Raw genomic sequence first — 13,859 nt, 5'->3', positions numbered from 1 at the left:
GAATTGAGAGAGGGCTATAATACAAAGACTTGTTAAGAAATTTTCAGACTCTACATTTGTGTCATTTAATCTCCCCATTTTATCATTTTATGGTTCTAGAAACTGAGGATCAGAGAAATTATATGCTCTACCGATGCTTATACAGCTAATTAAATGTTTGACCTAGAATCAGAATGCAGGGATTCTTATGGAGAGTTGTTTTTTACTAACAATTTGACCATGATTATTGCTTTTTAGTTGAGGGAAAACAGTGCAAATGACATTTAAACACTGGAAAATTTTTGTTGGGAACACCTTTTTTAGGAGCTATTGCAGCATTTTCAGGATAAAGTTTATTAATACCATTGTGTGTTCCCGAAGTGTGATTCTCTATAGCTTTTTGAAAATCATCTTCATTTTGGCACACTGGCAAGTAGAAAAGATAAATGCCAAAAAGGGACAGAATGATGTCATCTTGGAAGCAAAGAAACATAAATTGTGTGCACCAGGCACAAACTGATCCCTAATTTTTATACTTGAGCAAAACATATTACCATGAATTACTAAAATTATTTTCTTATCTGGTTATTGGAGTCAAAACTGAATCTCATGTTCTTTTCAGGACAAAGTATAATAGAGGCAAATTTTTGAAATAATTTAGCTATTTCATGTTCACTCAGTATAATGGTTAATTTTATGTGTCAAATTCACTGCACCACAGAGTGCCCAGGTATTCGGTCAAACATTATTCAGCTGTGACTGCAAGGGTATTTTGGGGTGAAATAAACATCTGGATGGTAGACAGAGTGCAGCAGATTGCAGTGCTTCATCCAAACTGAGGCCTGAATTTAGGAAAAAAAAGCTGATGTTCTGGCAAACAAAACGGAGTTTCTCCTGCTTGACTGCCTTGAACTGGGTGGGACATTATTTGCTTTTTTTCTGCCTTTGGACTCCAACTGAATTATCAGTTCTTCTGGTTCCTAAGCCTTTGGACTTGGACTAGCTACACCATTGGCTCTCCTGGGTCTCCAGTTTGGTGACTGCAGCTCTTGGGACTTTTCAGCTTCCACAATCTACTGAAACAATTCCTTATAAGAAAGTTGTTTTATTTTTTCATTCATACACACACTCTCCTCTCCTCTCCTCTCCTCTCCTCTCCTCTCCTCTCCTCTCCTCTCCTCTTCTCTCCTCTCCTCTCCTCTCCTCTCCTCTCCTCTCCTCTCCCCTCCCCTCCCCTCCCCTCCCCTCCCCTCCCCTCCCCTCCCCTCCCCTCCCCTCCCCTCCCCTCCCCTCCCGTCCCCTCCCCTCCCGTCCCCTCCCCTCCCCTCCCCTCCCCTCCCCTCCCCTCCCCTCCCCTCCCCTCCCCTCCCCTCCCCTCCCCTCCCCTCCCCTCCCCTCCCCTCTCTCTCCGCCCCTCCCCTTCCTTCTTTCCTGCTTCCCTTCCTCCTTCCCTCTCCTCTTTCTGTTTTTCTGGAGAATCCTAATTAAGGCACTTAACGATTGCAGTTTTGGATACCATATTCTAAAACATTTCTACTCATCAAACAGTGCTATAAGAGGGGCAAATCTAGGTGTGCCTAGGTAGTAAATTGAACTTCTTTAGATAAATACATATGGAGAAATATGATGGGTGTGCTTCCAAAAATAGAAATGTATCCTTTTAAAATTCTAAATAAAAATATAATTACTATGTAATTCCTCTTGATTAGCACCTCTGTTCTCATGATAAGCTAAGACTCTGTGATAATGTTAGAAGAATGATACTTAGTCAAAAGTTCAAGTGATACGCCACAAGTATAAGCAGTGCAATCCGGATCTCTTCAATTAAGTATGTTTAGCAGCAGGAGGGAGGTTATTTTTCTCCATAGAAATAAAGTGAAAATCTTTCCTAATGATAAACTGATTGTTTTCTTAACAGCCTATCCAAAATAGAAGCCTTACCTATAAGGTCCTAATGTCTAATGTTTTATTCTTCTATGTATCATATTGAAGTTATTAATAAATTATTTTAGTAAGATTAGTGTATTCTTCTGTATTATGCCAAAGAGTTATTCATAGATAACAAATACCCTCACACCACTGAGAAGAAATGGCTATTTAATCTGAACTTGTGTGTATTTTTTTTCCAACTCCAAGTGATCAAATTGGATTAACACTGACAAATTCTTAGCATAGGTAGATCAGGCCTTAGTGGACAATCTATTGATTAGTATTCTTAATAGATTGGCTGGAATTTTCTTCAAAGCTTTTGTATGGCTGGAATTTTCTTCAAAGTTTTTGTCAGCCCCAGGCCTATTGTGTCATGTTACAGGAAAAATGTGGAGACTGAGGGGTCTGTTTTGAAGGTCAAAGTCATCCGATTTTAGTACAGTCCTCCCTCTGACAGCTAACAGAGTCTTAATAGACAACTTTTTTTTTCTTGCTTAGGATGACATACTTTATATAATTTTCTGCAATTCCATATTAAATATATGGCTCCTAATAGATTCTAGGCTATATTCTGAGATCCACATTCTGCCTACATCCTTGAACTTTTTTGAGATCCAGGACAGTGCTGTTTCTCTTGTCAGTTCTTCTTGGAAATTTTATTCATGTCCAACAATGCACATGTAATTATTTATAAATGGCTTATAACTAAACTTGATGTCAAAATGAAGTATTCAATCCAGAAAGCATTTATTGATGAGCTACGGTATGGTGAAAAAAACCCACCTTTTGTCCTGGCAAGACCAGTTGAATAAGATTCATTTCTTGATTTCAAAAAGATGATAGTGTATTGGAAATGGTGGAGTGGTTTGTTTGGAATAACCTTCTGCATGTAAGAATTATAAAATTTGGAGACAGTGTATCTCTATGTATATTCATATCTTCTATATTCAGCAAAAAATTTGAAGAAAAAAAGCAAGTGAGAATTATAGGTGATGGTACTCTTGAAAGATGAGCATAACAGGTGAAATTTGCCATTTTTAAACTCTTTGCTTGAGGTCTTGCTTAAACCTACCTGAGGCTCTAAAGGAAGAAAGTGACTGTTTTACTGGCTTGAGCTGTCAGAGAACAGAATTTGGGAAAATAGCCAGAAAATTAGCAAGAAATCCTGAAAGAAAGGGACTCAGGGTGGTTCAGCCCCTAAATCTGCATATAAAATCCATGAAAATCCTTAGCTATATGCAACCTGGCTAACCTAGCAGGCATACATGGAAGAAATTCTGTAGGACTCGGCCAAAAACAAACAAGAACAAAAAGCAGCATTTGGAAGCTGAAAGAGCCATGGAAAGGTAGCAGATTATGGTCTTAGCAAAAATACAGAGTTTAGAGTTAGAATCTAGACAAGTTACCTTGTTTTCCATGAAAAGAAATCACTCATCACAGTAACATAGTGGTATCTATATTTACAACTCATTTATTATTCACAATTTGCAGTGTATGAAAAAATGTTACTTATTTTCAAGAAAAAGCAGCTAATATAAACTGATCTTGCAAAAGTCCAGATGTTGCATTTAGCAGAAAAGGACTATAAAGCAGTTACTTATAAATTAAGGAAGATACCTGTGTAATGAATAAAATGATGAAAAATCTCAGTAGAGATATAGAAACAAAATAAAATGAATAGTCTAGAGCTTGAATAGTCAGTAGCTACAATGAAAAACAAATTGTCATGTTGAAGATAGCAAGAAAAAGAGTATACTTGAAGATATATTCACAGAAAGTATCCAAGTGAAGAACAGAGAGAAAAAAGAGAAAAAAGTGCCATAGAGACATGTGAGCAGTATTAAGTAGTTTAACATACATGAAACTGGAGTCTTGGAAGTAGAGGAGAAAGAGGTTAGGCAGAATGAACAGAATTTAAGTTCTACTGCATGGGGCCTGAGTATGTCTTATATCCCCAGCACCTAGGGCAGTGTGTATTGTACAAGCATGTATTTAACATGCTCAACATTTTGTTGAATGTATCAGTAAGCCTCAGGACCTCAGCAGATACATTGTTTAAGTACTTGCTTTATAAAGTCATGGTGAATAACAGAGTGAATACTATATGTAGGGATGCTGGTAAATTGTGGTAGTGGGTGGGGTGCACTCATGTCTCACTCTTTAGAATGTAAAAACTGGAATTCTGGCTGCTATGGAGAATTATTTTGGTTAATTCATGGTTCCAAGCATTGGCTCTCTGTTTTTTCCTTGGCTTTCCAGTGACCAGCTTTATTTTCATCTCATGTTCTATTTCTTAGATCTAAGCTGGGTGCCAAAATACAAGTGTACCATTAATTATTGAGTAGCATTATCTGTCTGGTAAATAGATTGACATTCAAATTGCATTGTCTGAACAACCTTGGGTCAAGGACTTACAAGGCAAAGTGAGTTAAATGTGGAGAATGGATACTGTATAAGGGAAGAGACTGACAGGACTCAGTGTGATGTCTTATTGTCCTCACACTGAAGATTTGTGATTTTCTACTTGAATTGATTTCAGGAGTTATTTTTGAACTCTGAACATTTCTAAGTGCATGCATGTGAGGGCTGGAAAGATAAGGCAAATCTTAGCATTTTAGTGCCTTCAGCTCTGAGCAAATCCACGCTGGCGTGGTCATAGACCAAAAGAATACATGGTATTTACAGTGGTAATCAAGTCAATATAGGATAACTGAAAGTTCTGAGGGGAGCATATACTTTCTCTCTTTCTTTCTTTCTTTTCTTTCTTTCTTTTCTTTCTTTCTTTTCTTTCTTTTCTTTCTTTCTTTTCTTCCTTCCTTCCTTTCTTCCTTTCTTTCTTCCTTTCTTTCCTTTCTTTTCTTTCTCTTTTTCTTTTTTTTAGACAGAGTTTTGCTCTGTTGTCCAGGCTAGAGTGCAGTGATGTGATCTGAGCTCACTGCAACCTCCACCTCCCGGGTTCAAGCGATTCTCCTGCCTCAGTCTCCTGGTAGCTGGGACTACAGGTGCCTGCCACCCTGCTTAGCTAATTTTTGTATTTTTATTAGAGATGGGTCTCACCATGTTTGTCAGTTTTGTCTCAAGCTCCTGACCTTGTGATCTGCCTGCCTCGACCTCCCAAAATGCTGGGATTACAGGTGTGAGCCACCGTGCCCAGCCACATACACATTCTTAAAAGTAAACTAGCGATACAAAATTTGTAAAGGAAAGTGATTTCTTGGAATGGGGGGTGAGGTTGTATCTGTGGTCAGGTTCTACTCAGGATTGCAAAGATCCACTCTAATGACAGGTTAAAATAAACCGAAATGTTTTGAGGTGCATTTGGTATACAGGAAAGGATGTCAAGAGAAAGAAAAAATTCACCCATGGTAGAATGAAAATAACACTTGGCCTAGAGCTAGGTGGCCACAGCCACATGTTTTTCCCCTACCAAGTGTGTGACTGTAAGCATGTCCTCTCACTGAAATTAAGTTCCTTATGCATAATATATGGGTTTCTTAAGTCCCTTTCAGTTTTGTGAGACAACAGAAAACAGATATTAGAAGGGTTTGCAATTATTTTCCATAATGAGAAATTACTCCAAGAACTGCTTCTGCTATCGTCTGCCCACCAACACCACCATCATTACGTTTAAGCAAAAGCATATGTAACTAAGTTATTGATTTTATAGATTAATCTTGTGACTATCTGGGTATATTGAATATTTGAGGGAAGAAGTACACATACATTTAGAAGCAGGAAACCTAAAGAGTTTGAAGAGATACTGGGGAATGTCATTTTTCCTCTGATCTATTGCTGTGGTATTTCTTTGCAGACATGAGTTTTTATTAATTCAACAAATATTCATTGAGCACTTGGTGTGTACCAGGAACTGTTTTAGATGCTGGAAACAGAGTGCAAATGGCTGCCCTGATGGCAGTTGTAGTCTGGGACTACTCACATTTGTGATCTATCCTTGTTTAGTGTCATTAATTGATCCTCAATCTTTTAAAAAATGAATTCCAATATGAACACAAACCAGGAAAAATATTTTGTACTGAATAAAGAAATATCCTGCTAGGGAAATACAATCACAGGAGACAAATTTGCCTGCAAGAAATCTGAGAGGATAGAATTTTATAAGCCCTGAATCGTATTTTGTGCCTTTAGGTAGAAAGCGCCAACACATTCAAAGCCAAATCCATCCAAAGTCACCCATTTTTATATAAAGCCATCTAGCACAGACACAACCATCATATGTTACAATGTTCCCTGCCAAAAAATTAATTGGCTCAGGCTAACTTTGAATTCATCCAAGATTTGCACAAAACTTGCTGAAAGGTTTGTCTACCTCAAGAAAACTTTTCATGAACCCAGTTCCAAGTTTCAAATTTTTATAAAAACCTGAAACCAGGGAAGATTTTCTTGGTTTTCTGTTTGGTGCAGAGGTACTGCAAGCTCTAATTATGGGGCCTCAAGGGAATATGAGGAAAGAGAGACACAAAAAGGAAAAATCTCTGAATCAGGTAATTAAGGGGGGAAACACTTCAGGAAAACAAACAGGAATCAGAAGCTTAATTTGAAATTATAAAATTATTAATAATATATTTACCTTGAAACTGTTTATATGGTATAATGCCACATAATCGGTATGCATTTCTGGGTGCATTTTATTGCTAAAAGTTAGTAATTTTCAGAATGAATGTCAAACCTATACAGAAGATGATCCATAAATAGAAAATACAGATCAGAGCATTCTCTCTACGGCCCGCAACCCTGCAAATTTCACATTATTTCCTTCTTGTTTACTGACATTCAAAGATGAGTTAGCATAAAATAAAAAATAATTCAATTGGAAATGGCATTTGAGTCATATATAGGGCATACCATAAAGTTGAAATTTAAGTGATCAAATTAATTTGCTTTGGGTAACGTAATCAACAGAATCAGTCTCAATATTTGATTTCAGTCTTTTTATTCAAAATGATACCAGATAATCAAATTGTGTAATACATTTTCCCCACTTAAGCTTAGTTTTAGGTCAAAGTATATCAAGAGAATTGACTCAGGTTGCTTTTGTTCTTGACTCTGACTTCATAAGATCTTTTAAATGCAAAGACATTTGAACTTTTTAATTTTAAAGAAAAGCTTATTTATTTTTAAGAGAAGCTTATTTCCTTTAAGTACTCTTTTGAAACTGAAGCTCCTTCGGGTTTCTCACTGAAATGGAAACGTGTGAATATGCTGCTGTTTCAATACTGAAGTAGGTTTTGAGCACCTACTATGCTCACTCCTAGGTGGCATATAAACCCAAGGATTTTCTCACTTAACACAACATGAGAACAATGCTAAAGCATAAAAGTAGGTGCCAAATTATGTTGAACATACACATGGTTTAAACAAAAATTAGAGAAAGAAGGGGTAGTATTACTGAAGATGGTTACAATTTATCTGGATGGTTAAGGATATATATGGCTTGGAAGCGAGTAAGACACTAAGCCAAAAAAAAAAAAAAAAAAAAAAATGGTATGGTGAAAGGGAAGAATTAAGGAAGAGGAAGATTAATGAGGAATCAAAGAATTAAGAAAGAGGATATGGACTGACATGAATATATTTACAAAAGTCATTTTTGTCTGCTTAAGAAGTGCCTGAATTTCCAATAGAGTACACTCGGAGCATTTGGTGAGATTGGGGAGCCATAGGGGGTTTGACAGCAAAACATGAAAAATTAGTCTTTGGTTGATTTGTCTTTGTTTTTCTAACCTTTTAATATTTAGGCTTTTTGATGATATATGCCAGTGAAAGATAGACAGAAGCAGTTTAATATAAGGAGCATTTCATGAAGGAGAAATGTGACAGGCGGTAAAGAACTGTAACTCTGAAGAGACATGTCTGCCTGTCTGCTGTTTCTAACAATTAGTGGTTATGTAACATTAGCCAATTTACTTTTCTGTTCATATAAAAAACGAGCATAATGGACAAACCTCATAGTTGTTTTGTTTTTAACAAAGATTAAAGTTGTTCATGCATGCAACATATAAGATGTTCATTACATCTTATATCTAGAATATGCCCATATCTAAGCTTTTATATCATAATTAATATATCATCTGCTTGAATCAAATAACTTGGTTTAGTTGTTACAGGTATCTGCCCTTGAGCAAGTCACTTAACCTCTGAACTTCACTTAAATCAAAAGTAAAGTAGAAAGGTTAGTAAAAGCACCTACCTCAAGGTAGAGTCAAAGAATTCATGTATGTGATAGCACATTGTACATTAGAAGGCACTATGCCAATCTATGCTGTTTACTGTTACTGATTTATGACCTTGGCATCCACACCCTTCTCAAATGGATGAAACTATTCAGAATAAATACAACAAGAATGACCGTCAAAATACACGAAAGTTTAATAGAGTTGTAATAAAATTACAGTGTTAGTGATCCAAAAGAGATGAGCTAATGCTGATATTATCTATTTACAAGTGTTTGTCTCCCATTTGACCATAAAACTCTTGAGAGCAGAAACCTTTTTCAGTTTTGTTTTCTAAATGCCTGTCCAAAGTGTGCCATATGAACTGGCATGACATGTATTAATTATCCTATAGGTACAAAAAGGAAGCATATTTGCAATCAAGACTGTGACCCAAATTAAGAATATAGGGTCCCTGTTAATCAGGAGGCATCTTCCTCTGTCAAAGAAGAGTCTTAATTCTAAGGGTGGCCATGCAATAAATTTTCTGTAATAACTCAGAACATAGAAATTATAAAAGATAAAAGAAGAGAATCACATCTTAGGTTGAGTCCAAATACTTCGACCTTCTTATTATGTTAACATATGAGTGATTTTTGAAAAATAGCATGTTTATTGCAAATAAAAGAGATTATCATGAGATTTCAAAGAGACAGCCAAGAGCACAGATACTGTGGCTGTATGAGAATGATGCATTTTAGATCTGCCAATTTACTAAGGAGATATAAGCAACACTTTCATAAGCATATGATTTTGGGGGGTTAAAATTTCAATTAGAATTAAAGTTCTAAATTTGTCTCATTCAAGATGGCACCCTGAAGTAAAACTTTGATTATCAAAATGCCCACCAGAAAGCCTCAGGGGCTTGAAAAGAACGTCTAATATTTATGTTTTTTGGTATTCAGTGTGGCATTTTTTTCTTTTTTTAAATGCAAATATACCTTTCTGTCCTAAATATCATTAACAAAAAAATTAAATATTAGAGCCTTTAACAAGAATCTGTTGATTGAGGGCATGAACATTTGAGAAATAAATAGCAGAGAAACAATGCAGTCTCAATTTAAGTTTAATGTACATTAAAGAATAAGCCCATTGGAAGTAGAATTTCTTCTCTAAACTAAATTGGCCTTCTAAAGGTGGTAGTTTGTTCTCTCTCTTCATGCTTGTGTGACCTTTGTGTTATGAGGTGAAGGGTGTGAAAATTTCTGGCTTGTGCCTCTCTTCCCGGTGCCGTGTGCTCCCTTCTTTGCTGGCTCATCTCGACTTGTCCTTTCAATGGTTGCTTCAGGCATCATTCCAAAAGACTTTCTTGATTTTACTTGCTTGTTGATGACTTTTCTCTAAGCTCCTGAAGAACTCTGTCTTAGTCAATGCTGGTTCCTCCAACAAAAGTACCATATGACAGATGGTTTATTTATTTATTTGTATTTATTTGTTTATTCATGTGTGTCAGTGTGTGTGTGATCTTGTTGTTTGTTTGTCTATAAATATTTGTAACAACCCCTGCTGGCTTGAAAGTTAGTATCTTTTCAATTACATTGTCCTTTTTCTCCTCCTTCCCTCCCTTTATCCCTACTTCTTCCCTTTCTCCCTTCCCCCTCCCTCACCCCTCCCTCCCTTTTCCTTCCTTCTTTCCTTCCTTCCTTCCGCTTTTCCTCACCTGCTTTCTCTTCTTCCCCATGAGTCTGGTAATGCTGTGAATGAAAATACGGCCTATTTTCATTCACTGCAGTATGTAAATTCATATCTATGGGTTTGGTCTTGTAACCACAGATTCAGAGATTGCCGTAGAGTAAAGCTCTCTCGGTGCTGATTCCTAGTCTTTCCAGAAAGCTTTTTTTTTTTTTTTTTTTTATTTCTTTATTATAAGTTATGGGGTACACGTAGAGATTGTGCAGGTTTGTTGTATAGGTATGCATGTGCCATGGTGGTGGTTTGCTGCATCTGTCTCCCCGTCATCTACGTTAGGTATTTCTTCTAATGCTATCCCTCCCCAATCTCCCCACCCGCTGCTATCCCTCCCCTAGTCACCCACCCGCCAGGCCCTGATGAGTGATGTTCCCCTCCCTGTATCCATATGTTCTCATTGTTCAACAGCCACTTATGAGTGAGAAAACCAAACACTGCTCAGTGTTTGGTTTTCTGTTTTTGTGTCAGTTCGCTGAGAATGATGGTTTCCAGTTTCATCCATGTCCCTGCAAAGGACATGAACTCATCCGTCTTTATGGCTGCATAATATTCCATGGTGTATATGTGACACATTTATCCATATCCAGGATATCCAGTCTATCATTGATGGGTGTTTGGGTTGGTTCCAAGTCTTTGCTACTGAAAGATGGTTTAAACAAGAGATGTGTTTTTTACCCTTCTGGAGTTTGGAAAGTCAGAGGTCAGAGTCCGTGGTTGGATTCTGAGAGCCTTTCTCCTGCTTTGCAGTCAGCCATCTTCTCCTTATGTCTTCACTTAGTGAAGAGAGAGCGAGAACAGAAGCAAGCATATTAGTTTTCTTATAAATCTACAAGTCCCATCATGAAGCCTCCATCCTCGTGGCCTGATTACCTCCTAGAGGCTGCATTTCCAACTATCATCTCACTGGGGATTAGGCTTTCAATGTATGAAAATGGGGGAAGACACATGCAGTCCATAGCATACCTTGACATCTCTACTGTTGTACTTACCTTACTGACTTGAATTTATTCATTTATGTATATCTGATATGCTAGATCATTAGGTCTTCAAGTACAAAGGTTATGTCTTACTCATCTTTGTAGCACAATGTTTAGTATGAAAAAGATTCTTTAAATGTTGAAATTGGTAGAAAAGTTACATTGGTACTGATGTGATGTAGCAATGGTCAAAATCGAGTTGTAATCCTTTTTCGACTTCTTTTACTACAACGTTATTTATTACTTAGCAGACTTTTTAGAACATAATAGAATTTGTTTATCCTCATTCCCTGGTGTGAAATTCAGAGCTTGTAAAATTTAAGCATGTCTTTACTATTCAAACTTATTTGCATAAGTTTATGTAATGAATGACAAATGGCCTTGGCTGATAAAAGTGATAAAAAAAAAATTATCCGTTTGCTTTTTACCCAATCTAGGCATTTAATAGAACCTTTTAAAAGTAAAGACTTATATAAATTATGCCTACACTACTTGAATTATGTGAGTATATGTGTATAATATATGTAAATAAGTATTTATAAATGGATATATATGCAATTTTATTGTAGTGGGTCAAGAAAGTCATTAATTTAGCAAATAGTAATATAATATAGCCATTTTTTTTTCTTTTTAATGCATAGGGCTTACAACCAAACAGATAGGGGCTTAAATTTTGAGTCTATAACTTACCATCTGTGTGATTTTGGACAAGTTACTTAACTTGTCTCATCCTCAATATCCCTCACATGTAGTATGGAGACAATAATTTGGAGCTTGCATAGTTTTGTTAGGATTGATGAGGTATCATATTTAAAGTGCTTAACGTAATTCCTGCCATCTATTAATAGGAGATGGTCAATAATTGGTGGTCTTGTTTTTGTAGTTATTTTTGTTAAATCAAGTTTAACCTAACGCTGCCTCCTTACATGTTTTAAGTTCAGCCTAAATGATTATCAGTACATAATGAACTGTAACCTAACTGGGTATCTAAATAGACTAACCTACTCTTGTGCCGATTTCAAGCCATGTTTAAATAAGGCAAATACCCAGCTGATCAATCTGGCTATTTCTGTACCTCACTTCCCTTTTCTATACATCATATTTCTTTCTGTGTCCATAAACCTTCCACCCGTTGGCTACGTTGGAATCTTTCTAGCCTACTCTGGTTCAGGAGGCTGTTGAATTCAGGAATTGTTATTTGCTCCATTTAACTCTGTTTAACTTAATGTGTCTAAGGTTCTTTTTTTTAAAGAAAAAAACACTGTCATAAGCAGAAGAGCAAGCAATTTTATAATTTTGTTTTCTTCACTGGCTTTAGTTTCTTCATCCGTCAGATAGTAGTAATAACTCTACCTCAGTGGTGGTTAGGAAGGTCAAGTAGGATAGTGTCCCTGAAAACAGGCTGTAAAATGTTACCAGGCGAAATAAAGTAACACTTTAATTTTAAAGAGGTAGAATGCTGGCTAGAGACAAAGTAATGTTTAAAAATTGAACACTGAATTGTAGTTCTATCAGTTACAAAACAACCACTCTAAATTTCCTGCCTCACTTGATTTTCATTTTCTAGTATTTGGTACCCAGGATTCCTTTGGTTTCCTTCACTGCTCAGTGTGTGGGAGACCTAATCAGTATTGAAGCAGGCTCCACCAATTAATTGGGAGAAGCACTTGTCTCTCTTTCTGATTGTGTAAAAGACATTAGGCTTTTACTTATCAATTTAAACAGGTTTGCTACATGACTGCGTCTTCAAAAGTGCCCACAAGTGCATTTAGACTTAAAAAAATTATATCCAAGGTGCTGAAGGTTTATTTCTTCCAGTTAAACATTCTTTCCAAATATGCATGTGTCGTTGTCTGTTGTATCTCTAATCTTTTAGTCAAACTTGGTTTGGTCCTTTGAACCCTTCTCGAATTCATTCTTTCTGATATTGATATTTAATATAATCACACTAATCCTGAGAATTTTAACTTGAAGTTCTTCCTTGAAAAACTACAGCCCTAGTTATTTTCAAGAGTTGCTTTTTTCATCCCAGATTTTAATGGCACACTTTAGTGTCCTTTAGAGGTTTGTCAAAAGTATTATGTAGCAAAAAACCAAAGATGTTGTATGCATACTTGGTTCTGAACAAGAAAATTCTCAGAAACTGGAAAGTAGCTTTAGAATTCTTATTGATGATTTCTTAGTAATTCCCTTCTACATCTCAGGATATCATAACATAATTTTTATTATCCAGTTTTCAATAGCATCTACTTCTCACATATTTGTAAATGGGGAATAAAATCAACAAGCTCTTAACTTCACTTCCTTAACCATTACTAAATACTCTTTGAATTGCCAGACTAGTTTCTTATGCCCTTACCCTTCCGTGGAGTATGTCCTTCATTGATCAAATTTTCATGCTTTTCCCAAGTACTGAGTCCAAAGAAGGAGACTATGGAGACTCCTGAATGTGAATTTCAAGTTGTTTAGAAAAAATTTCGAGAAAGATCTCTTACTGAGAGAGAAAAAGCCCCAAACTGGGGCTTCATCCAGAAAGGAACTTGAGGATAATCCAATGTTGTAAGCAATCTTTTATTAAACTATACTGCTTCGTCCAAAGCAGGGCTAACTCATAGGCAGTGAACCCAGAGTCAATAAGATATGAGCTTTTGGCAACTCTGTTTATACTCAGGCAAACTCACTTTCAATTATATGCAAATTAAGGGATAAGTCAATGCAAATTGATGGGGGCAGGGTATTTAGACATTTCTAGAAAGGATGCAGTAACTTTTAGATCATTACCATGGAAAGAGGTGGTAACTTCTGGGTCATTGCCAAGGCAGTTGTAAACTGTCATGGCATTGGTGACAGCGTCTTATGCTAATGAGAAATGAGGGCAGCTAGGGATAGCTTTCTTTGCCATCTGCTGGTTCCTTCCCATTTCTTTGCTTCATCCCTTCTGGACCAGATCTTATTTTGGTCAGTAGCATTGTGACTGGAAAACAAGTCCTGCCAGTCTCCTGCTGCATTATCTCACTACTGGGGAGGCCATAGTGAAGAACATGAACTTTCTAGTTGG

Source organism: Saimiri boliviensis, chromosome 2, assembly GCF_048565385.1.
Source record: "Saimiri boliviensis isolate mSaiBol1 chromosome 2, mSaiBol1.pri, whole genome shotgun sequence".
In the NCBI taxonomy this organism is placed as follows: Eukaryota; Metazoa; Chordata; class Mammalia; order Primates; family Cebidae; genus Saimiri; species Saimiri boliviensis.
Note: the sequence above shows the minus strand (reverse complement) of the source record.